This window comes from Mytilus californianus, unplaced genomic scaffold (assembly GCF_021869535.1).
Source record: "Mytilus californianus isolate M0D057914Y unplaced genomic scaffold, xbMytCali1.0.p SCAF_2, whole genome shotgun sequence".
Lineage (NCBI taxonomy): Eukaryota > Metazoa > Mollusca > Bivalvia > Mytilida > Mytilidae > Mytilus > Mytilus californianus.
This window is the reverse complement of record NW_026262668.1, coordinates 40853445-40878609: the sequence shown is the minus strand read 5'-3', so window position 1 is coordinate 40878609 and position 25165 is coordinate 40853445. Positions and strand designations below refer to the sequence as shown.

At 32.9% G+C, this 25165-nt stretch overlaps 2 long non-coding RNA genes across 2 annotated transcripts; both read left to right on the top strand.

Moving 5' to 3' along the window:
- Positions 1-244: 244 nt before the first annotated feature.
- Positions 245-14308, top strand: LOC127727936 (uncharacterized). The gene is made up of 4 exons (XR_007993900.1): positions 245-373; positions 2502-2752; positions 8768-9223; positions 13172-14308. It is a non-coding gene; the product is annotated as an uncharacterized LOC127727936 (long non-coding RNA).
- A 4789-nt stretch (positions 14309-19097) lies between these two features.
- LOC127727968 (uncharacterized) lies at positions 19098-21246 on the top strand. The gene is made up of 2 exons (XR_007993949.1): positions 19098-19232; positions 21207-21246. It is a non-coding gene; the product is annotated as an uncharacterized LOC127727968 (long non-coding RNA).
- Positions 21247-25165: the final 3919 nt, after the last annotated feature.

Sequence of the window (25165 nt, the reverse complement as noted above, 5' to 3'; positions counted from 1 at the left end):
AGAAATACATGCCGCCGCTCGCAAAATTTCAAAGTGCATTATCTCTAAAACGACAACAGTTATCTCAAATCTGTTAAAAGTAAAATGATCTACAGTAAAAGGACAACATTACAGAAAAAAATTTGGGACAATTCCGAAGTTCATCAAGGTCATAATGAATCATCAAATATATAATGCAATACCAAACTTGAGAACCGGAAGTCGTAGAGACATGGGACTACCACCATTCAACTCAGGACCACTTGACCTTTCAAATATCACAAGATCAAGGTCATATTACACTTTGAAGGTCAAGGTAAAATTTCATCATGACCTGACATTGACCTCAAATTGAAGGTCTGAAAATACTGATCATTTTTCCAATTTATAGTAGGTAGATATCTGTTACCTTTAAAAAGATATAAACACAATATTATACTTTTAAGAATTATCTCGTTGCAACTTTTGAACAGAAGGTCGGACAGTTTTGAGCTTAATGTATAAAATGTAGAGCTCGTCGAGAGGAACATTTTATACGCAGTATGTATGCAGCAAACTCTTATCGTTTTCTTAATATGTAAGCTTGAAATTGCAGCGTAAATTTTTTTTGCACTCAGTGACCTTTGACCTTGGGTGCAAATTAAAGGTCACACGAATTAAAGATTATTGGTGAAGGTCCCAAGTCTCTACGACTTCCGGTTCTCGAAATAGAATTTTTCAAAAATTGTGTATAATTTTGAAAGGGAAATAACTCCTTATAAGGGTTGATAACAAACTAATTGTTCATGTTTATTAACATTGCCATTTGTTCTTGTTGATGCTGCCACTTTCAATTTAATTCTATGTCTAATACTTTTTAAGAAAAATGCAAATAAAAGAAATTGCTTCAAGGGGATATAACTCTCAAAGGGGATGATGAAATATTACGCCGCCTCATATGGTAATATATCATGATGAGATCTACCTATTGTACAAATAAGGACATGATATCTTTAAAAACAACGAGGGGGGGCCATGTTGAAAAAAACCAATAAAAGGGAGATAACTTCTAAAGGGGATGATGAAATCCTTAACAGGGTCATCTGGTAAAACTTCATGATGAGGTCTACCGATGGTTCATATTTGGTCTTGATAACTCCAATAGAAACAAGGGGAGGGCATGTCAAAAAAATGTTGGAAGAAAAAAGAAGAAAAAAAAAAAAAAAAAAAGAAAAAAAAAAAAAAACATTAGAAAAACAATAAGGTCTTTCCTAACGGAGTGGAAAGACCTTAAAAAAAGAAAAAGAAAAAAAAACATAAGAAAAACAATAAGGTCTTTCCTAACGGAGTGGAAAGACCTTAAAAAAAACAACTAGTATCTCAATTGTTTGTAAAACAATTGAAAGGTCTTTCCTGTAAAAGTGATGTTTTCGTAATGTACTTTGTACCACCTTTTGATTGATATACGACAAGCATACCTTCTGAAACTTTTCGCTTTTTACACTAGATGACCCCATCCGCCTAAATTTTCGAGACCGGAAGTATGATATATGTAATGTAGACTTGATGATCTTTCATTTGATATGCAACAACGCCATGTTCTAGAAAGTTTTATTTTTGCACTTAATAACCCCATCCAACTCATTTTTGGAGGACAGGAATTTGATATTTGAAATGTACACATTATGACCTTTCATTTGATATACAACAACCTTACCTTAGAAGACAATTTATGTTTTGCACTCAATGACCCCTCCCAACCCCTTTTTGTGGGACGTCAATTTGATATTTGAAATGTACGCTTTATGGACTTTCATTTGATATGCGACAACCTAACCATCCGAGAAGTTTGAAATTTTTGCACTAAATGACCCCACCCTTCACACTGGGATGAAAAAGGGGTTTGAAATTATCATTTTTGAGTAGACCTCATTTAGACGTTCAATTTGATATACATAATGACTGCATTTGGCAAAGAGCCAAAAATGATGCAATATCAATTATATAAATAGAACTTATGAAACTTACAAAGTCAATGTAAAAGATGAAAATTTCAAATTGATTTTTTTTTTTGAGTTTTTCATTGAAAGTTTCTGGTAATTAGTCAAACATATAACCATGTTAAACTCTTCAATTTCTGAAAATTTTAGATGGAAAGCTGTCGTTGATTCAGAAATACATGCCTCCGCTCGCAAAATTTCAAACTGCATTATCTCTAAAATGACAATAGATATCTCAAATCTGTTAAATGATAAATGATCTGCAGTTGAAGGGCAACATTTTATAAAAAAATTGGGACAATTCCGAAGTTCATCAAGGTCACAATGAATCATCAAATATATGATGCAATACCAAACTTGAGAACCGGAAGTCAAAGAGACATGGGACTACCACCATTCAACTCAAAACAACTTGACCTTTCAAATATCACAAGGTCAAGGTCATAGTACACTTTGAAGGTCAAGGTAAAAATTCAACATGACCTGACATTGACCTCAAATTGAAGGTCTTACAACACTGATCATTTTTGCAATTTATAGTAGGTTGATATCTGTTACCTTTAAAAAGATATACACACAATACTATACTTTTAAGAATTATCTCGTCGTAACTTTTAAACAGACGGTCGGACAGTTTTAAGCTTAATGTATAAAATGTAGAGCTCGTCGAGAGGAACATATTATACACAGTATGTATGCAGCAAACTTTTATCGTTTTCTTAATATGTAAGCTTGAAATTGCAGCGTAAATTTTTTTGAACTCAGTGACCTTTGACCTTGGGTGCAAATTAAAGGTCACATGAAAAAAAGATTATTGGTGAAGGTCCCAAGTCTCTACGACTTCCGGTTCTCGAAATAGAATTTTTCAAAAATTGTGTATAATTTTTCAAGCGAAATAACGCCTTATAAGGGTTGATAACAAACTAATTGTTTATGTTTATTAACATTGCCATCTGTTCTTGTACATTCTGCCATTTTCAATTCGATTCTATCTCTCATACTTTTTAAGAAAAATGCAAATAAAAGAAATTGCTTCAAGGGGATATAACTCTCAAAGGGGATGATGAAATCTTACGCAGCCTCATATGGTAACACATCATGATGAGATCTATCTATTGTACAAATAAGGTCATGATATCTTTAAAAACAACGAAGGGGGGCCATGTTGAAAAAAACCAATAAAAGGGAGATAACTTCTAAAGGAGATGATGAAATCCTGATCAGGGTCATCTGGTAATACTTCATGATGAGGTCTATCGATGGTCCATATTTGGTCTTGATAACTCTAATAGAAACGAGGGGAGGGCATGTCAAAAAAATGTTGGAAGAAAAAAAAGAAAAAAAAAACTAGTATCTCAATTGTTTGAAAAACAATTGAAAGGTCTTTCCTGTAAAAGTGATGTTTTTGTAATGTACTCTTTAAGACCTTTCATTTGATATACGACAAGCATACCTTCTAAAAATTTTCACTTTTTACACTTAATGACCCCATCCGCCTACATTTTTGATATCGGAAGTATGATATATGTAATCTAGACTTGATTATCTTTCATTTGATATGCGACAACGCCATGTTCTAGAAAGTTTGATTTCTGCACTTAATAACCTCATCCAACTTATTTTTTGAGGACAGGAATCTGATATTTGAAATGTACACGTTACGACCTTTCATTTAAAATACAACAACCTTACCTTAAAAGAAAATTATATTTTTTGCACTCAATGACCCCACCCAACCCATTTTTTGGGGACGTCATTTTGATATTTGAAATGTACGCTTTATGGACTTTCATTTGATATGCGACAACCTAACCATCTGAGAAGTTTTAATTTTTTGCACTAAATGACCCCACCCTTCCCCCTGGGATGAAAAGGGGGTTTTACATTTTCATTTTTGAGTAGAGCTAGTTAAGACCTTCAATTTGATATATCAAATGACCCGATTTGGCAAAGTGCCAAAAATGATGCAATATTAATTATATAAATAGAACTTATGAAACTTACAAAGTCAATGCAAAACATGAAAATTTCAAATTGATTTTTTGGTTTTTTTTTTCATTGAATGTTTTTGGTATTTAGTCAAACATATAACCATGTTAAACTCTTCAATTTCTTATAATTTCAGGTGGTTACCTGTTGTTGATTCAGAAATACATGCCTCCGCTCGCAAAATTTCAAAGTGCATTATCTCTTAAACGACAACATGTATCTCAAATTTGTTAAAAGAAAAATGATCTACAGTAAAAGGACAACATTTTAGAAAAAAAATTGGACAATTCCAAAGTTCATCAAGGTCACAATGAATTATCAAATATATGATGCAATATCAAACTTGAGAACCGTAAGTCGTAGAGACATGGGACTACCACCATTCAACTCAAGACCACTTGACCTCTCAAATGTCCCAAGGTCATGGTCATAGTACACTCTGAAGGTCAAGGTTAAATTTCATCATGACCTGACATTGACCTCAAATTGAAGGCCTTGAATTACTGATCATCTTTGCAGTTTATAGTAGGTTGATATCTGTTACCTTTTAAAAGATATACATATGTTACTATAGTTTTAAGAATTATGTTAATGTAACTTTTGAACAGACAGTCGGACATTTTTGAGCTTAATGTATAAAATGTAGAGCTCGTCGAGAGGAACATTTTATACATAGTATGTATGCAGCAAACTCTTATGGTTTTCTTAATATGCAAGCTTGAAATTGCAGCGTAAATTTTTTTTGCACTCTGTGACCTTTGACCTTGGGTGCAAATTGAAGGTCACATAAACTTAAGATTATTGGTGTAGGTCCCAAGTCTCTACGACTTACGGTTCTCGAAATACAATTTTTCAAAAATTGTGTATATTTTTTTAAGAGAAATTACTCCTTATAAGGGTCAATAACAAAATTATTTTATATGTTCATTAACATTGCTATCAGTTCCTGTATATGTTGCCGTTTTCAAATCGATTCTATCTCTAATACTTTTTGAGAAAAATGCAAAGGAAAGAAATCGCTTCAAGGGGATATAACTCGCATAGGGGATGATGAAATCCTATGCAGCCTCATATGGTAGTACATCATGATGAGATCAACCTATTGCCAACATAAGGTCATGATATCTTCAAAAACAACGAAGGGGGGCCATGTTGAAAAAATCCAATAAAAGGGGGATAACTTCTACAGGGGATGATGAAATCCTTAACAGGGTCATGTGGTAATACTTCATGATGATGTCTATCGATGGTCCATATTTGGTCTTGATAACTTTAACAGAAACGGGGGGAGGGCATTCCCAAAAAAATGTTGGAAGAAAAAAAAGAAAAAAAAAAAAAAACATTAGAAAAACAATAAGGTCTTTCCTAACGGAGTGGAAAGACCTTAAAAAAAAAAAAAAAGAAAAAAAAAAACATTAGAAAAACTAGTATCTCAATTGTTTGTAAAACAATTGAAAGGTCTTTCCTGTAAAAGTGATGTTTTCGTAATGTACTTTTACGACCTTTCGATTGATATAGGACAAGCATACCTTCTCAAACTTTTCGCTTATTACACTTAATGACCCCATCCGCCTATATTTTCGAAATTGGAAGTATGATATATGTAATGTAGACTTGATGATCTTTCATTTGATATGCGACAGCAACATGTTCTTGAAAGTTTGATTTTTGCACTAAATAACCCCATCCAACTCATTTTTGGAGGCCATGAATTTGATATTTGAAATGTACACGGTCAGACCTTTCATTTGATATACAACAACCTTATCTTAAAAGAAAATTTATTTTTTGCACTCAATGACCCCACCCAACCCATTTTTTGGGGACGTCAATTTGATATTTTAAATGTACGCTTTATGGACTTTCATTTGATATGCGACAACCTAACCATCTGAGAAGTTTGTTTTTTTTGCACTAAATGACCCCACCCTTCCCATTGGGATGAAAAAGGGGTTTGAAATTTTCATTTTTGAGTACAGCTCATTTAGGCGTTCAATTTGATATACATAATGACTGCATTTGGCAAAGTTCCAAAAATGATGCAACATCAATTATATAAATATAACTTATGAAACTTACAAAGTCAATGTAAAAGATGAAAATTTCAAATTGACTTTTTTTTTAAAGTTTTTCATTGAAAGTTTTTGGTAATTTGTCAAACATATAGCCATGTTAAACTCTTCAATTTCTGAAAATTTCAGGTGGAAAGTTGTTGTTGATTCAGAAATACATGCCTCCGCTTGCACAATTTCAAACTGCATTATCTCTTATACGACAATAGATATCTCAAATCGGTTAAATAATAAATGATCTGCATTTGAAGGACAACATTGTAGAAAAAAAATTGGGACAATTCCGAAGTTAATCAAGGTCACAATGAATCATCAAATATATGATGCAATACCAAACAAGAGAACCGGAAGTTGTAGAACCATGGGACTACCATCATTCAACTCAGGACTACTTGACCTTTCAAATTTCACATGGTCAGGGTCATAGTACACTTTGAAGGTCAAGGTAAAATTTCATCATGACCTGACATTGACCTCAAATTGAAGGTCTTAAAATACTGATCATTTTTGCAGTTCATAGTAGGTTGATATCTGTTACCTTTTAAAAGATATACACACAAAACTATACTTTAAAGAATAATCTCGTCGTAACTTTTGAACAGACGGTCGGACATTTTTGAGCTTAATGTATAAAATGTAGAGCTCGTCGAGAGGAACATTTTATACACAGTATGTATGCAGCAAACTCTTATCGTTTTCTTAATATGTAAGCTTGAAATTGCAGCGTAAATTTTTTTTGCACTTGTTGACCTTTGACCTTAGATGCAAATTGAAGGTCACATGAACTAAAGATTATTGGTGTAGGTCCCAAGTCTCTACGACTTTTGGTTCTCGAAATACAATTTTTCAAAAATTATGTATATTTTTTCAAGAGGAATAACTCCTTATAAGGGTCAATAACAACATTATGTTATATGTTCATTAACATTGCCATCTGTTCCTGTAGATGTTGCTGTTTTCAAATCGATTCTATCCCTAATACTTTTTGAGAAAAATGCAAAGGAAAGAAATTGCTTCAAGGGAATATAACTCGCATAGGGGATGATGAAATCCTACGCAGCCTCATAGGGTAGTACATCATGATGAGATCTACCTATTGTCCACATAAGGTCATAATATCTTTAAAAACAACGAGGTGAGGCAATGTCGAAAAAATCCAATAAAAGGGAGATAACTTCTACAGGGGATGATGAAATCCTTAACAGGGTCATGTGGTAATACTTCAAGATGAGGTCTATCAATGGTCTATATTTGGTCTTGATAACTTTACCAGAAACGGGGGGGAGGGCATTCCCAAAAAAATGTTGGAAGAAAAAAAAGAAAAACTAGTATCTCAATTGTTTGTAAAACAATTGAAAGGTCTTTCCTGCAAAAGTGATGTTTTTGTAATGTACTCTTTAAGACCTTTCATTTGATATACGACAAGCATACCTTCTGAAAATTTTCACTTTTTACACTTAATGACCCCATCCGCCTACATTTTTGATATTGGAAGTATGATATATGTAATCTAGACTTGATTATCTTTCATTTGATATGCGACAACGCCATGTTCTAAAAAGTTTGATTTTTGCACTTAATAACCCCATCCATCTAATTTTTGGAGGACAGGAACTTGATATTTGAAATGTACACGTTATGACCTTTCGTTTGATATACAACAACCTTATCTTAAAAGAAAATTTATGTTTTGCACTCAATGACCCCACCCAACCCATTTTTTGGGGACGTCAATTTGATATTTGAAATGTACGCCTTATGGACTTTCATTTGATATGCGACAACCTAACCATCTGAGAAGTTTGAATTTTTTGCACTAAATGACCCCACCCTGCCCCCTGGGATGAAAATGGGTTTAACAATTTCATTTTTGAGTAGAGCTCGTTAAGGCCTTCAATTTGATATATCAAATGACCCCATTTGGCAAAGTGCCAAAAATGATGCAATATCAATTATATAAATAGAACTTATGAAACTTACAAAGTAAATGCAAAACATGAAAATTTCAAATTGATTTTTTGGGTTTTTTTTTTCAGTGAATGTTTTTGGTATTTAGTCAAACATACAACCATGTTGAATTCTTTAATTTCTGAAAATTTCAGGTGGTAATCTGTTGTTGATTCAGAAATACATGCCTCCGCTCGAAAAATTTCAAACTGCATTATCTCTTAAACAACAATAGATATCTCAAATCTGTTAAATGATAAATGATCTGCAGTTGAAAGGCAACATTGTATAAAAAAATTTGGGACAATTCCATAGTTCATCAAGGTCACAATGAATTATCAAATATATGATGCAATATCAAACTTCAGAACCGGAAGTCGTAGAGACATAAGACTACCACTATTCAACTCGGGACCACTTGACCTTTCAAATGTCATAATGTCAAGGTCATACCACACTCTGAAGGTCAAGGTTAAATTTCATCATGACCTGAAATTGACCTCAAATTGAAGGTTTTAAAATACTGATAATTTTTGCAATTTATAGTAGGTTGATATCTGTTACCTTTAAAAAGATATACACACAATTCTATACTTTTAAGAATTATCTCGTCGTAACTTGTGAACAGACGGTCGGACAGTTTTGAGCTTAATGAATAAAATGTAGAGCTCGTCGAGAGGAACATTTTATACACAGTATGTATGCAGCAAACTCTTATCGTTTTCTTAATATGTAAGCTTGAAATTGCCGCGTAATTTTTTTTTGCACTCAGTGACCTTTGACTTTGGGTGCAAGTTAAAGGTCACATGAATTAAAGATTATTGGTGAAGGTCCCAAGTCTCTACTACTTCCGGTTCTCGAAGTAGAATTCTCAAAAATTGTGTATAATTTTTCAAGAGAAATAACTCCTTATAAGGGTTAATAACAAAATAATTGTTTATGTTTATTAACATTGCCATCTGTTCTTGTACATGCTGCCATTTTCAAATTGATTCTATCTGTAATACTTTTTTAGAAAAATGCAAATAAAAGAAATTCCTTTAAGGGGATATAACTCTCAAAGGGGATGATGAAATCTTACGCAGCCTCATATGGTAATACATCATGGTAAGATCTACCTATTGTCCACATAAAGTCATGATATCTTAAAAAATAACGACGAGGGGCTATGTCGAAAAAAACCAATAAAAGGGAGATAACTTCTAAAGGGGATGATGAAATCCTTAACAGGGTCATCTGGTAATACTTCATGATGAGGTCTATCGATGGTTCATATTTGGTCTTGATAACTACAACAGAAACGGCGGGAGGGCATGTCAAAAAAAATGTTGGAAGAAAAAAAAGAAAAAACTAGTATCTCAATTGTTTGTAAAACAATTGAAAGGTTTTTCCTGCAAAAGTGATGTTTTTGTAATGTACTCTTTAAGACCTTTCATTTGATATACGACAAGCATACCTTCTGAAAATTTTCACTTTTTACACTTGATGACCCCATCCGCCTACATTTTTGATATCGGAAGTATGATATATGTAATCTAGACTTGATTATCTTTCATTTGATATGCGACAACGTTATGTTCTAGAAAGTTTTATTTTTGCACTTAATAACCCCATCCAACTAATTTTTTGAGGACAAGAATCTGATATTTGAAATGTACACGTTACGACCTTTCATTTGAAATACAACAACTTTACCTTAAAAGAAAATTTTATTTTTTGCACTCAATGACCCCACCCAACCCATTTTTGGGGACGTCAATTTGATATTTGAAATGTACGCTTCATGGAATTTCATTTGATATGCGACAACCTAACCATCCGAGAAGTTTGAATTTTTTGCACTAAATGACCCCACCCTTCCCCCCCGGGATGAAAAGGGGGTTTAACATTTTCATTTTTGAGTAGAGCTCGTTAAGACCTTCAATTTGATATATCAAATGACCCCATTTGGCAAAGTGCCAAAAATGATGCAATATCAATTATATAAATAGAACTTATGAAACTTACAAAGTAAATGCAAAACATGAAAATTTCAAAATTGATTTTTTGGGTTTTCTTTTCATTGAATGCTTTTGGTATTTAGTCAAACATATAACCATGTTGAATTCTTTAATTTCTGAAAATTTCAGGTGGTAAACTGTTGTTGATTCAGAAATACATGCCTCCGCTCGAAAATTTTCAAACTGCATTATCTCTTAAACGACAACAGATATCTCAAATCTGTTAAATGATAAATGATCTACCGTTAGAAGGCAACATTGTATAAAAAAATTTGGGACAATTCCATAGTTCATCAAGGTCACAATGAATTATCAAATATATGATGCAATATTAAACTTCAGAACCGGAAGTCGTAGAGACATAAGACTACCACTATTCAACTCAGGACCACTTGACCTTTCAAATGTCACAATGTCAATGTCATAGCACACTCTGAAGGTCAAGGTTAAATTTCATTATGACCTGACATTGACCTCAAATTGAAGGTTTTAAAATACTGATCATTTTTGCAATTTATAGTAGGTTACTTCTGTTCACTTTAAGAAGATATACACACAATACTATACTTTTAAGAATTATCTCGTCGTAACTTGTGAACAGACAGTCGGACAGTTTTGAGCTTAATAAATAAGATGTAGAGCTCGTCGAGAGGAACATTTTATACACAGTATGTATGCAGCAAACTCTTATCGTTTTCCTAATATGTAAGCTTGAAATTGCAGTGTAAATTTTGTTTGCACTCAGTGACCTTTGACCTTGGGTGGAAGTTAAAGGTCACATGAAATAAAGATTATTGGTGAAGGTCCCAAGTCTCTACGACTACCGGTTCTCGAAATACAATTTTTTAAAAATTGAGTAAAATTTTTCAAGGGAAATCACTCCGTATAAGGATTGATAACATACTAATTGTTTATGTTTATTAACATTGCCATTTGTTCTTGTAGATGCTGCAATTTTCAATTCGATTCTATCTCTTATACTTTTTAAGAAAAAATAAAATTAAAGAAATTGCTTCAAGGGGATGCAACTCTCAAAGGAGTTGATGAAATCCTACGCAGCCTCATATGGTAATACATCATGATGAGATCTACCTATAGTACAAATAAAATCATGATATCTTTAAAAACAACGAGGGGAGGCCATGTTGAAAAAACCCAATAAAAGGGAGATAACTTCCAAAGGAGATGATGAAATCCTAAACAGGGTCATCTGGTAATACTTCATGATGAGGTCTATCGGTGGTTCAAATTTGGTCTTGATAACTTTAATAGAAACGAGGGTAGGGCATGTCAAAAAAATGTTGGAAGAAAAAAAAGAAAAAAAAAAAGAAAAAGAAAAAACTAGTATCTCAATTGTTTGTAAAACAATTGAAAGGTCTTTCCTGTAAAAGTGATGTTTTCGTAATGTATTTTTTACGACCTTTCATTTGATATACGACAAGCATACCTTCTAAAACTTTTCGCTTTTTACACCTAATGACCCCATCCGCCTTAATTTTCGAGATCGGAAGTATGATATATGTAATGTAGACTTGATGATCTTTCATTTGATATGCGACAACGCCATCTTCTAGAAAATTTGATTTTTGCACTTAATAACCCCATCCAACTAGTTTTTCTAGAACAGGAATTTGATATTTGAAATGTACACGTTATGACCTTTCATTTGATATACAACAACCTTATCTTAAAAGAAAATTTATGTTTTGCACTCAATGACCCCACCCAACTCATTTTTTGGGGACGTCAATTTGATATTTGAAATGTACGCTTTATGGACTTTCATTTGATATGCGACAACATAACCATCTGAGAAGTTTGAATTGTTTGCACTTAATGACCCCACCTTTCCCACTGGGATGGAAAAGGGGTTTGAAATTTTCATTTTTGAGTAGAGCTCATTTAGACGTTCAATTTGATATACATAATGACCGCATTTGGCAAAGAGCCAAAAATGATGTAATATCAACTATATAAATAGGACTTATGAAACTTACAAGATGAAAATTTCAAATTGATTTTTTTTTTGAGTTTTTCATTGAAAGTTTTTGGTAATTAGTCAAACATATAACCATGTTAAACTCTTCAATTTCTGAAAATTTCAGGTGGAAAGCTGTTGTTGATTCAGAAATACATGCCTCCGCTCGCAAAACTTCAAACTGCATTATCTCTAAAACGACAATAGATATCTCAAATCTGTTAAATGATAAATGATCTGAAGTTAAAGAGCAATGTTGCATAAAAAATTTGGGACAATTTCAAAGTTCATCAAGGTCACAATGAATCATCAAATATATGATGCAATACCAAACTTAAGAACCGGAGTCGTAGAGACATAAGACTACCACCATTCAACTCAAGACAACTTGACCTTTCAAATATCACAAGGTCAAGGTCATAGTACACTTTGAAGGTCAAGGTAAAATTTCATCATGACCTGACATTGACCTCAAATTGAAGGTCTTACAATACTGATCATTTTTGCAATTTATAGTAGGTTGCTATATGTTACCACTTAAAAGATATTCACACAATACTATACTTTTAAGAATTATCTAGATGTAACTTTTGAACAGACGGTCGGACATGTTTGAGCTTAATGTATAAAATGTAGAGCTTGTCGAGAAGAACATTTTATACACAGTATGTATGCAGCAAACTCTTATTGTTTTCTTAATATGCAAGCTTGAAATTGCAGCGTAAATTTTTTTGCACTCGGTGACCTTTGACCTTGGTTGCAAATTAAAGGTCACATGAATTAAAGATTAGTGGTGAAGGTCCCAAGTCTCTACGACTTCCGGTTCTTGAAATAGAATTTGTTTTAAATTGTGTAAATTTTTTAAAGGGAAATAACTCCTTATAAGGGTTGATATCAAAATAATTGTTTATGTTTATTAACATTGCCATCTGTTCTTGTACATGCTGCAATTTTCAAATCAATTCTATCCCTTATACTTTTTAAGAAAAATGCAAATAAAAGAAATTGCTTCAAGGGGATATAACTCTCAAAGGGGATGATGAAATCTTACGCAGCCTCATATGGTAACACATCATGATGAGATCTATCTATTGTACAAATAAGGTCATGATATCTTTAAAAACAACGAAGGGGGGCCATGTTGAAAAAAACCAATAAAAGGGAGATAACTTCTAAAGGAGATGATGAAATCCTGATCAGGGTCATCTGGTAATACTTCATGATGAGGTCTATCGATGGTCCATATTTGGTCTTGATAACTCTAATAGAAACGAGGGGAGGGCATGTCAAAAAAATGTTGGAAGAAAAAAAAGAAAAAAAAAACTAGTATCTCAATTGTTTGAAAAACAATTGAAAGGTCTTTCCTGTAAAAGTGATGTTTTTGTAATGTACTCTTTAAGACCTTTCATTTGATATACGACAAGCATACCTTCTAAAAATTTTCACTTTTTACACTTAATGACCCCATCCGCCTACATTTTTGATATCGGAAGTATGATATATGTAATCTAGACTTGATTATCTTTCATTTGATATGCGACAACGCCATGTTCTAGAAAGTTTGATTTCTGCACTTAATAACCTCATCCAACTTATTTTTTGAGGACAGGAATCTGATATTTGAAATGTACACGTTACGACCTTTCATTTAAAATACAACAACCTTACCTTAAAAGAAAATTATATTTTTTGCACTCAATGACCCCACCCAACCCATTTTTTGGGGACGTCATTTTGATATTTGAAATGTACGCTTTATGGACTTTCATTTGATATGCGACAACCTAACCATCTGAGAAGTTTTAATTTTTTGCACTAAATGACCCCACCCTTCCCCCTGGGATGAAAAGGGGGTTTTACATTTTCATTTTTGAGTAGAGCTAGTTAAGACCTTCAATTTGATATATCAAATGACCCGATTTGGCAAAGTGCCAAAAATGATGCAATATTAATTATATAAATAGAACTTATGAAACTTACAAAGTCAATGCAAAACATGAAAATTTCAAATTGATTTTTTGGTTTTTTTTTTCATTGAATGTTTTTGGTATTTAGTCAAACATATAACCATGTTAAACTCTTCAATTTCTTATAATTTCAGGTGGTTACCTGTTGTTGATTCAGAAATACATGCCTCCGCTCGCAAAATTTCAAAGTGCATTATCTCTTAAACGACAACATGTATCTCAAATTTGTTAAAAGAAAAATGATCTACAGTAAAAGGACAACATTTTAGAAAAAAAATTGGACAATTCCAAAGTTCATCAAGGTCACAATGAATTATCAAATATATGATGCAATATCAAACTTGAGAACCGTAAGTCGTAGAGACATGGGACTACCACCATTCAACTCAAGACCACTTGACCTCTCAAATGTCCCAAGGTCATGGTCATAGTACACTCTGAAGGTCAAGGTTAAATTTCATCATGACCTGACATTGACCTCAAATTGAAGGCCTTGAATTACTGATCATCTTTGCAGTTTATAGTAGGTTGATATCTGTTACCTTTTAAAAGATATACATATGTTACTATAGTTTTAAGAATTATGTTAATGTAACTTTTGAACAGACAGTCGGACATTTTTGAGCTTAATGTATAAAATGTAGAGCTCGTCGAGAGGAACATTTTATACATAGTATGTATGCAGCAAACTCTTATGGTTTTCTTAATATGCAAGCTTGAAATTGCAGCGTAAATTTTTTTTGCACTCTGTGACCTTTGACCTTGGGTGCAAATTGAAGGTCACATAAACTTAAGATTATTGGTGTAGGTCCCAAGTCTCTACGACTTACGGTTCTCGAAATACAATTTTTCAAAAATTGTGTATATTTTTTTAAGAGAAATTACTCCTTATAAGGGTCAATAACAAAATTATTTTATATGTTCATTAACATTGCTATCAGTTCCTGTATATGTTGCCGTTTTCAAATCGATTCTATCTCTAATACTTTTTGAGAAAAATGCAAAGGAAAGAAATCGCTTCAAGGGGATATAACTCGCATAGGGGATGATGAAATCCTATGCAGCCTCATATGGTAGTACATCATGATGAGATCAACCTATTGCCAACATAAGGTCATGATATCTTCAAAAACAACGAAGGGGGGCCATGTTGAAAAAATCCAATAAAAGGGGGATAACTTCTACAGGGGATGATGAAATCCTTAACAGGGTCATGTGGTAATACTTCATGATGATGTCTATCGATGGTCCATATTTGGTCTTGATAACTTTAACAGAAACGGGGGGAGGGCATTCCCAAAAAAATGTTGGAAGAAAAAAAAGAAAAAAAAAAAAAAAAAAAAAAAGAAAAAGAAAAAAAAAAAAAAAAAAAAAAAAAAAAAAAACATTAGAAAAACAATAAGGTCTTTCCTAACGGAGTGGAAAGACCTTAAAAAAAAAAAAAAAGAAAAAAAAAAACATTAGAAAAACTAGTATCTCAATTGTTTGTAAAACAATTGAAAGGTCTTTCCTGTAAAAGTGATGTTTTCGTAATGTACTTTTACGACCTTTCGATTGATATAGGACAAGCATACCTTCTCAAACTTTTCGCTTATTACACTTAATGACCCCATCCGCCTATATTTTCGAAATTGGAAGTATGATATATGTAATGTAGACTTGATGATCTTTCATTTGATATGCGACAGCAACATGTTCTTGAAAGTTTGATTTTTGCACTAAATAACCCCATCCAACTCATTTTTGGAGGCCATGAATTTGATATTTGAAATGTACACGGTCAGACCTTTCATTTGATATACAACAACCTTATCTTAAAAGAAAATTTATTTTTTGCACTCAATGACCCCACCCAACCCATTTTTTGGGGACGTCAATTTGATATTTTAAATGTACGCTTTATGGACTTTCATTTGATATGCGACAACCTAACCATCTGAGAAGTTTGTTTTTTTTGCACTAAATGACCCCACCCTTCCCATTGGGATGAAAAAGGGGTTTGAAATTTTCATTTTTGAGTACAGCTCATTTAGGCGTTCAATTTGATATACATAATGACTGCATTTGGCAAAGTTCCAAAAATGATGCAACATCAATTATATAAATATAACTTATGAAACTTACAAAGTCAATGTAAAAGATGAAAATTTCAAATTGACTTTTTTTTTAAAGTTTTTCATTGAAAGTTTTTGGTAATTTGTCAAACATATAGCCATGTTAAACTCTTCAATTTCTGAAAATTTCAGGTGGAAAGTTGTTGTTGATTCAGAAATACATGCCTCCGCTTGCACAATTTCAAACTGCATTATCTCTTATACGACAATAGATATCTCAAATCGGTTAAATAATAAATGATCTGCATTTGAAGGACAACATTGTAGAAAAAAAATTGGGACAATTCCGAAGTTAATCAAGGTCACAATGAATCATCAAATATATGATGCAATACCAAACAAGAGAACCGGAAGTTGTAGAACCATGGGACTACCATCATTCAACTCAGGACTACTTGACCTTTCAAATTTCACATGGTCAGGGTCATAGTACACTTTGAAGGTCAAGGTAAAATTTCATCATGACCTGACATTGACCTCAAATTGAAGGTCTTAAAATACTGATCATTTTTGCAGTTCATAGTAGGTTGATATCTGTTACCTTTTAAAAGATATACACACAAAACTATACTTTAAAGAATAATCTCGTCGTAACTTTTGAACAGACGGTCGGACATTTTTGAGCTTAATGTATAAAATGTAGAGCTCGTCGAGAGGAACATTTTATACACAGTATGTATGCAGCAAACTCTTATCGTTTTCTTAATATGTAAGCTTGAAATTGCAGCGTAAATTTTTTTTGCACTTGTTGACCTTTGACCTTAGATGCAAATTGAAGGTCACATGAACTAAAGATTATTGGTGTAGGTCCCAAGTCTCTACGACTTTTGGTTCTCGAAATACAATTTTTCAAAAATTATGTATATTTTTTCAAGAGGAATAACTCCTTATAAGGGTCAATAACAACATTATGTTATATGTTCATTAACATTGCCATCTGTTCCTGTAGATGTTGCTGTTTTCAAATCGATTCTATCCCTAATACTTTTTGAGAAAAATGCAAAGGAAAGAAATTGCTTCAAGGGAATATAACTCGCATAGGGGATGATGAAATCCTACGCAGCCTCATAGGGTAGTACATCATGATGAGATCTACCTATTGTCCACATAAGGTCATAATATCTTTAAAAACAACGAGGTGAGGCAATGTCGAAAAAATCCAATAAAAGGGAGATAACTTCTACAGGGGATGATGAAATCCTTAACAGGGTCATGTGGTAATACTTCAAGATGAGGTCTATCAATGGTCTATATTTGGTCTTGATAACTTTACCAGAAACGGGGGGGAGGGCATTCCCAAAAAAATGTTGGAAGAAAAAAAAGAAAAACTAGTATCTCAATTGTTTGTAAAACAATTGAAAGGTCTTTCCTGCAAAAGTGATGTTTTTGTAATGTACTCTTTAAGACCTTTCATTTGATATACGACAAGCATACCTTCTGAAAATTTTCACTTTTTACACTTAATGACCCCATCCGCCTACATTTTTGATATTGGAAGTATGATATATGTAATCTAGACTTGATTATCTTTCATTTGATATGCGACAACGCCATGTTCTAAAAAGTTTGATTTTTGCACTTAATAACCCCATCCATCTAATTTTTGGAGGACAGGAACTTGATATTTGAAATGTACACGTTATGACCTTTCGTTTGATATACAACAACCTTATCTTAAAAGAAAATTTATGTTTTGCACTCAATGACCCCACCCAACCCATTTTTTGGGGACGTCAATTTGATATTTGAAATGTACGCCTTATGGACTTTCATTTGATATGCGACAACCTAACCATCTGAAAAGTTTGAATTTTTTGCACTAAATGACCCCACCCTGCCCCCTGGGATGAAAATGGGTTTAACAATTTCATTTTTGAGTAGAGCTCGTTAAGGCCTTCAATTTGATATATCAAATGACCCCATTTGGCAAAGTGCCAAAAATGATGCAATATCAATTATATAAATAGAACTTATGAAACTTACAAAGTAAATGCAAAACATGAAAATTTCAAATTGATTTTTGGGGTTTTTTTTTTCAGTGAATGTTTTTGGTATTTAGTCAAACATACAATCATGTTGAATTCTTTAATTTCTGAAAATTTCAGGTGGTAATCTGTTGTTGATTCAGAAATACATGCCTCCGCTCGAAAAATTTCAAACTGCATTATCTCTTAAACAACAATAGATATCTCAAATCTGTTAAATGATAAATGATCTGCAGTTGAAAGGCAACATTGTATAAAAAAATTTGGGACAATTCCATAGTTCATCAAGGTCACAATGAATTATCAAATATATGATGCAATATCAAACTTCAGAACCGGAAGTCGTAGAGACATAAGACTACCACTATTCAACTCGGGACCACTTGACCTTTCAAATGTCATAATGTCAAGGTCATACCACACTCTGAAGGTCAAGGTTAAATTTCATCATGACCTGAAATTGACCTCAAATTGAAGGTTTTAAAATACTGATAATTTTTGCAATTTATAGTAGGTTGATATCTGTTACCTTTAAAAAGATATACACACAATTCTATACTTTTAAGAATTATCTCGTCGTAACTTGTGAACAGACGGTCGGACAGTTTTGAGCTTAATGAATAAAATGTAGAGCTCGTCGAGAGGAACATTTTATACACAGTATGTATGCAGCAAACTCTTATCGTTTTCTTAATATGTAAGCTTGAAATTGCCGCGTAATTTTTTTTTGCACTCAGTGACCTTTGACTTTGGGTGCAAGTTAAAGGTCACATGAATTAAAGATTATTGGTGAAGGTCCCAAGTCTCTACTACTTCCGGTTCTCGAAGTAGAATTCTCAAAAATTGTGTATAATTTTTCAAGAGAAATAACTCCTTATAAGGGTTAATAACAAAATAATTGTTTATGTTTATTAACATTGCCATCTGTTCTTGTACATGCTGCCATTTTCAAATTGATTCTATCTGTAATACTTTTTTAGAAAAATGCAAATAAAAGAAATTCCTTTAAGGGGATATAACTCTCAAAGGGGATGATGAAATCTTACGCAGCCTCATATGGTAATACATCATGGTAAGATCTACCTATTGTCCACATAAAGTCATGATATCTTAAAAAATAACGACGAGGGGCTATGTCGAAAAAAACCAATAAAAGGGAGATAACTTCTAAAGGGGATGATGAAATCCTTAACAGGGTCATCTGGTAATACTTCATGATGAGGTCTATCGATGGTTCATATTTGGTCTTGATAACTACAACAGAAACGGCGGGAGGGCATGTCAAAAAAAATGTTGGAAGAAAAAAAAGAAAAAACTAGTATCTCAATTGTTTGTAAAACAATTGAAAGGTTTTTCCTGCAAAAGTGATGTTTTTGTAATGTACTCTTTAAGACCTTTCATTTGATATACGACAAGCATACCTTCTGAAAATTTTCACTTTTTACACTTGATGACCCCATCCGCCTACATTTTTGATATCGGAAGTATGATATATGTAATCTAGACTTGATTATCTTTCATTTGATATGCGACAACGTTATGTTCTAGAAAGTTTTATTTTTGCACTTAATAACCCCATCCAACTAATTTTTTGAGGACAAGAATCTGATATTTGAAATGTACACGTTACGACCTTTCATTTGAAATACAACAACTTTACCTTAAAAGAAAATTTTATTTTTTGCACTCAATGACCCCACCCAACCCATTTTTGGGGACGTCAATTTGATATTTGAAATGTACGCTTCATGGAATTTCATTTGATATGCGACAACCTAACCATCCGAGAAGTTTGAATTTTTTGCACTAAATGACCCCACCCTTCCCCCCCGGGATGAAAAGGGGGTTTAACATTTTCATTTTTGAGTAGAGCTCGTTAAGACCTTCAATTTGATATATCAAATGACCCCATTTGGCAAAGTGCCAAAAATGATGCAATATCAATTATATAAATAGAACTTATGAAACTTACAAAGTAAATGCAAAACATGAAAATTTCAAAATTGATTTTTTGGGTTTTCTTTTCATTGAATGCTTTTGGTATTTAGTCAAACATATAACCATGTTGAATTCTTTAATTTCTGAAAATTTCAGGTGGTAAACTGTTGTTGATTCAGAAATACATGCCTCCGCTCGAAAATTTTCAAACTGCATTATCTCTTAAACGACAACAGATATCTCAAATCTGTTAAATGATAAATGATCTACCGTTAGAAGGCAACATTGTATAAAAAAATTTGGGACAATTCCATAGTTCATCAAGGTCACAATGAATTATCAAATATATGATGCAATATTAAACTTCAGAACCGGAAGTCGTAGAGACATAAGACTACCACTATTCAACTCAGGACCACTTGACCTTTCAAATGTCACAATGTCAATGTCATAGCACACTCTGAAGGTCAAGGTTAAATTTCATTATGACCTGACATTGACCTCAAATTGAAGGTTTTAAAATACTGATCATTTTTGCAATTTATAGTAGGTTACTTCTGTTCACTTTAAGAAGATATACACACAATACTATACTTTTAAGAATTATCTCGTCGTAACTTGTGAACAGACAGTCGGACAGTTTTGAGCTTAATAAATAAGATGTAGAGCTCGTCGAGAGGAACATTTTATACACAGTATGTATGCAGCAAACTCTTATCGTTTTCCTAATATGTAAGCTTGAAATTGCAGTGTAAATTTTGTTTGCACTCAGTGACCTTTGACCTTGGGTGGAAGTTAAAGGTCACATGAAATAAAGATTATTGGTGAAGGTCCCAAGTCTCTACGACTACCGGTTCTCGAAATACAATTTTTTAAAAATTGAGTAAAATTTTTCAAGGGAAATCACTCCGTATAAGGATTGATAACATACTAATTGTTTATGTTTATTAACATTGCCATTTGTTCTTGTAGATGCTGCAATTTTCAATTCGATTCTATCTCTTATACTTTTTAAGAAAAAATAAAATTAAAGAAATTGCTTCAAGGGGATGCAACTCTCAAAGGAGTTGATGAAATCCTACGCAGCCTCATATGGTAATACATCATGATGAGATCTACCTATAGTACAAATAAAATCATGATATCTTTAAAAACAACGAGGGGAGGCCATGTTGAAAAAACCCAATAAAAGGGAGATAACTTCCAAAGGAGATGATGAAATCCTAAACAGGGTCATCTGGTAATACTTCATGATGAGGTCTATCGGTGGTTCAAATTTGGTCTTGATAACTTTAATAGAAACGAGGGTAGGGCATGTCAAAAAAATGTTGGAAGAAAAAAAAGAAAAAAAAAAAGAAAAAGAAAAAACTAGTATCTCAATTGTTTGTAAAACAATTGAAAGGTCTTTCCTGTAAAAGTGATGTTTTCGTAATGTATTTTTTACGACCTTTCATTTGATATACGACAAGCATACCTTCTAAAACTTTTCGCTTTTTACACCTAATGACCCCATCCGCCTTAATTTTCGAGATCGGAAGTATGATATATGTAATGTAGACTTGATGATCTTTCATTTGATATGCGACAACGCCATCTTCTAGAAAATTTGATTTTTGCACTTAATAACCCCATCCAACTAGTTTTTCTAGAACAGGAATTTGATATTTGAAATGTACACGTTATGACCTTTCATTTGATATACAACAACCTTATCTTAAAAGAAAATTTATGTTTTGCACTCAATGACCCCACCCAACTCATTTTTTGGGGACGTCAATTTGATATTTGAAATGTACGCTTTATGGACTTTCATTTGATATGCGACAACATAACCATCTGAGAAGTTTGAATTGTTTGCACTTAATGACCCCACCTTTCCCACTGGGATGGAAAAGGGGTTTGAAATTTTCATTTTTGAGTAGAGCTCATTTAGACGTTCAATTTGATATACATAATGACCGCATTTGGCAAAGAGCCAAAAATGATGTAATATCAACTATATAAATAGGACTTATGAAACTTACAAGATGAAAATTTCAAATTGATTTTTTTTTTGAGTTTTTCATTGAAAGTTTTTGGTAATTAGTCAAACATATAACCATGTTAAACTCTTCAATTTCTGAAAATTTCAGGTGGAAAGCTGTTGTTGATTCAGAAATACATGCCTCCGCTCGCAAAACTTCAAACTGCATTATCTCTAAAACGACAATAGATATCTCAAATCTGTTAAATGATAAATGATCTGAAGTTAAAGAGCAATGTTGCATAAAAAATTTGGGACAATTTCAAAGTTCATCAAGGTCACAATGAATCATCAAATATATGATGCAATACCAAACTTAAGAACCGGAGTCGTAGAGACATAAGACTACCACCATTCAACTCAAGACAACTTGACCTTTCAAATATCACAAGGTCAAGGTCATAGTACACTTTGAAGGTCAAGGTAAAATTTCATCATGACCTGACATTGACCTCAAATTGAAGGTCTTACAATACTGATCATTTTTGCAATTTATAGTAGGTTGCTATATGTTACCACTTAAAAGATATTCACACAATACTATACTTTTAAGAATTATCTAGATGTAACTTTTGAACAGACGGTCGGACATGTTTGAGCTTAATGTATAAAATGTAGAGCTTGTCGAGAAGAACATTTTATACACAGTATGTATGCAGCAAACTCTTATTGTTTTCTTAATATGCAAGCTTGAAATTGCAGCGTAAATTTTTTTGCACTCGGTGACCTTTGACCTTGGTTGCAAATTAAAGGTCACATGAATTAAAGATTAGTGGTGAAGGTCCCAAGTCTCTACGACTTCCGGTTCTTGAAATAGAATTTGTTTTAAATTGTGTAAATTTTTTAAAGGGAAATAACTCCTTATAAGGGTTGATATCAAAATAATTGTTTATGTTTATTAACATTGCCATCTGTTCTTGTACATGCTGCAATTTTCAAATCAATTCTATCCCTTATACTTTTTAAGAAAAATGCAAATAAAAGAAATTGCTTCAAGGGGATATAACTCTCAAAGGGGATGATGAAATTCTACGCAGCCTCATATGGTAATACATCATGATGAGATCTACCTATTGTACAAATAAGGACATGATATCTTTAAAAACAACGAGGGGCGGCCATGTTGAAAAAAACCAATAAAAGGGAGATAACTTCTAAAGTGGATGATGAAATCCTTAACAGGGTCATCTGGAAATACTTCATGATGAGGTCTATCGATGGTCCGTATTTGGTCTTGATAACCCTAATAGAAACGAGGGGAGGGCAGGTCAAATAATATTGGAAGAAAAAAAAGAAAAAAAAAAAAAAAAAAAACTAGTATCTCAATTGTTTGTAAAACAATTGAAAGGTCTTTCCTGTTAAAGTGATGTTTTCGTAATGTACTTTGTACGACCTTTCATTTGATATACGACAAGCATACCTTCTGAAACTTTTCGCTTTTTACACTTAATGACCCCATCCGCCTTAATTTTCGAGATCGGAAGTATGATATATGTAATCTAGACTTTATGATCTTTCATTTGATATGCGACAACGCCATGTTCTAGAAAGTTTGATTTTAGCACTAAATAACCCCATCCAACTCATTTTTTGAGGACAGGAATCTGATATTTGAAATGTACATGTTACGACCTTTCATTTGAAATACAACAAACTTGCCTTAAAAGAAAATTTTATTTTTTGCACTCAATGACCCCACCCAACCCATTTTTTGGGGACGTCAATTTGATATTTGAAATGTACGCTTTATGGACTTTCATTTGATATGCGACAACCTAACCATCTGAGAGGTTTTAATTTTATGCACTAAATGACCCCACCCTTCCCCCTAGGATGAAAAAGGGGTTTAACATTTTCATTTTTGAGTAGAGCTCGTTAAGACCCTCAATTTGATATATCAAATGACCCCATTTGGCAAAGTGCCAAAAATGATGCAATATTAATTATATAAATAGAACTTATGAAACTTACAAAGTCAATGCAAAACATGAAAATTTCAAATTGATTTTTTGGTTTTTTTTTTCATTGAATGTTTTTGGTAATTAGTCAAACATATAACCATGTTAAACTCTTCAATTTCTTATAATTTCAGGTGGTAAACTGTTGTTGATTCAGAAATACATGCCTCCGCTCGCAAAATTTCAAAGTACATTATCTCTTAAACGACAACAGGTATCTCAAATTTGTTAAAAGAAAAATGATCTACAGTAAAAGGACAACATTTTAGAAAAAAGTTGGACAATTCCAAAGTTCATCAAGGTCACAATGAATTATCAAATATATGATGCAATATCAAACTTGAGAACCGGAAGTCGTAGAGACATGGGACTACCACCATTCAACTCGGGACCACTTGACATTTCAAATGTCACAAGGTCATGGTCATAGTACACTCTGAAGGTCAAGGTTAAATTTCATCATGACCTGACATTGACCTCAAATTGAAGGCCTTGAATTACTGATCATCTTTGCAGTTTATAGTAGGTTGATATCTGTTACCTTTTAAAAGATATACATATGTTACTATAGTTTTAAGAATTATGTTAATGTAACTTTTGAACAGACGGTCGGACATTTTTGAGCTTAATTTATAAAATGTAGACCTCGTCGAGAGGAACATTTTATACACAGTATGTATGCAACAAACTCTTATCGTTTTCTTAATATGCAAGCTTGAAATTGCAGCGTAAATTTTTTTTGCACTCTGTGACCTTTGACCTTGGGTGCAAATTGAAGCTCACATGAACTAAAGATTATTGGTGTAGGTCCCAAGTGTCTACGACTTCCGGTTCTCGAAATACAATTTTTCAAAAATTGTGTATATTTTTTTAAGAGAAATAACTCCTTAAAAGGGTCAATAACAAAATCATTTTATATGTTCATTAACATTGCCATCTGTTTCTGTATATGTTGCCGTTTTCAAATCGATTCTATCCCTAATACTTTTTGAGAAAAATGCAAAGGAAAGAAATCGCTTCAAGGGGATGATGAAAACCTATGCAGCCTCATATGGTAGTACATCATGATGAGATCAACCTATTGTCAAAATAAGGTCATGATATTTTTAAAAACAACGAAGGGGGGCCATGTTGAAAAAATCCAATAAAAGGGGGATAACTTCTACAGGGGATGATGAAATCCTTAACAGGGTCATGTGGTAATACTTCAAGATGATGTCTATCGATGGTCCATAT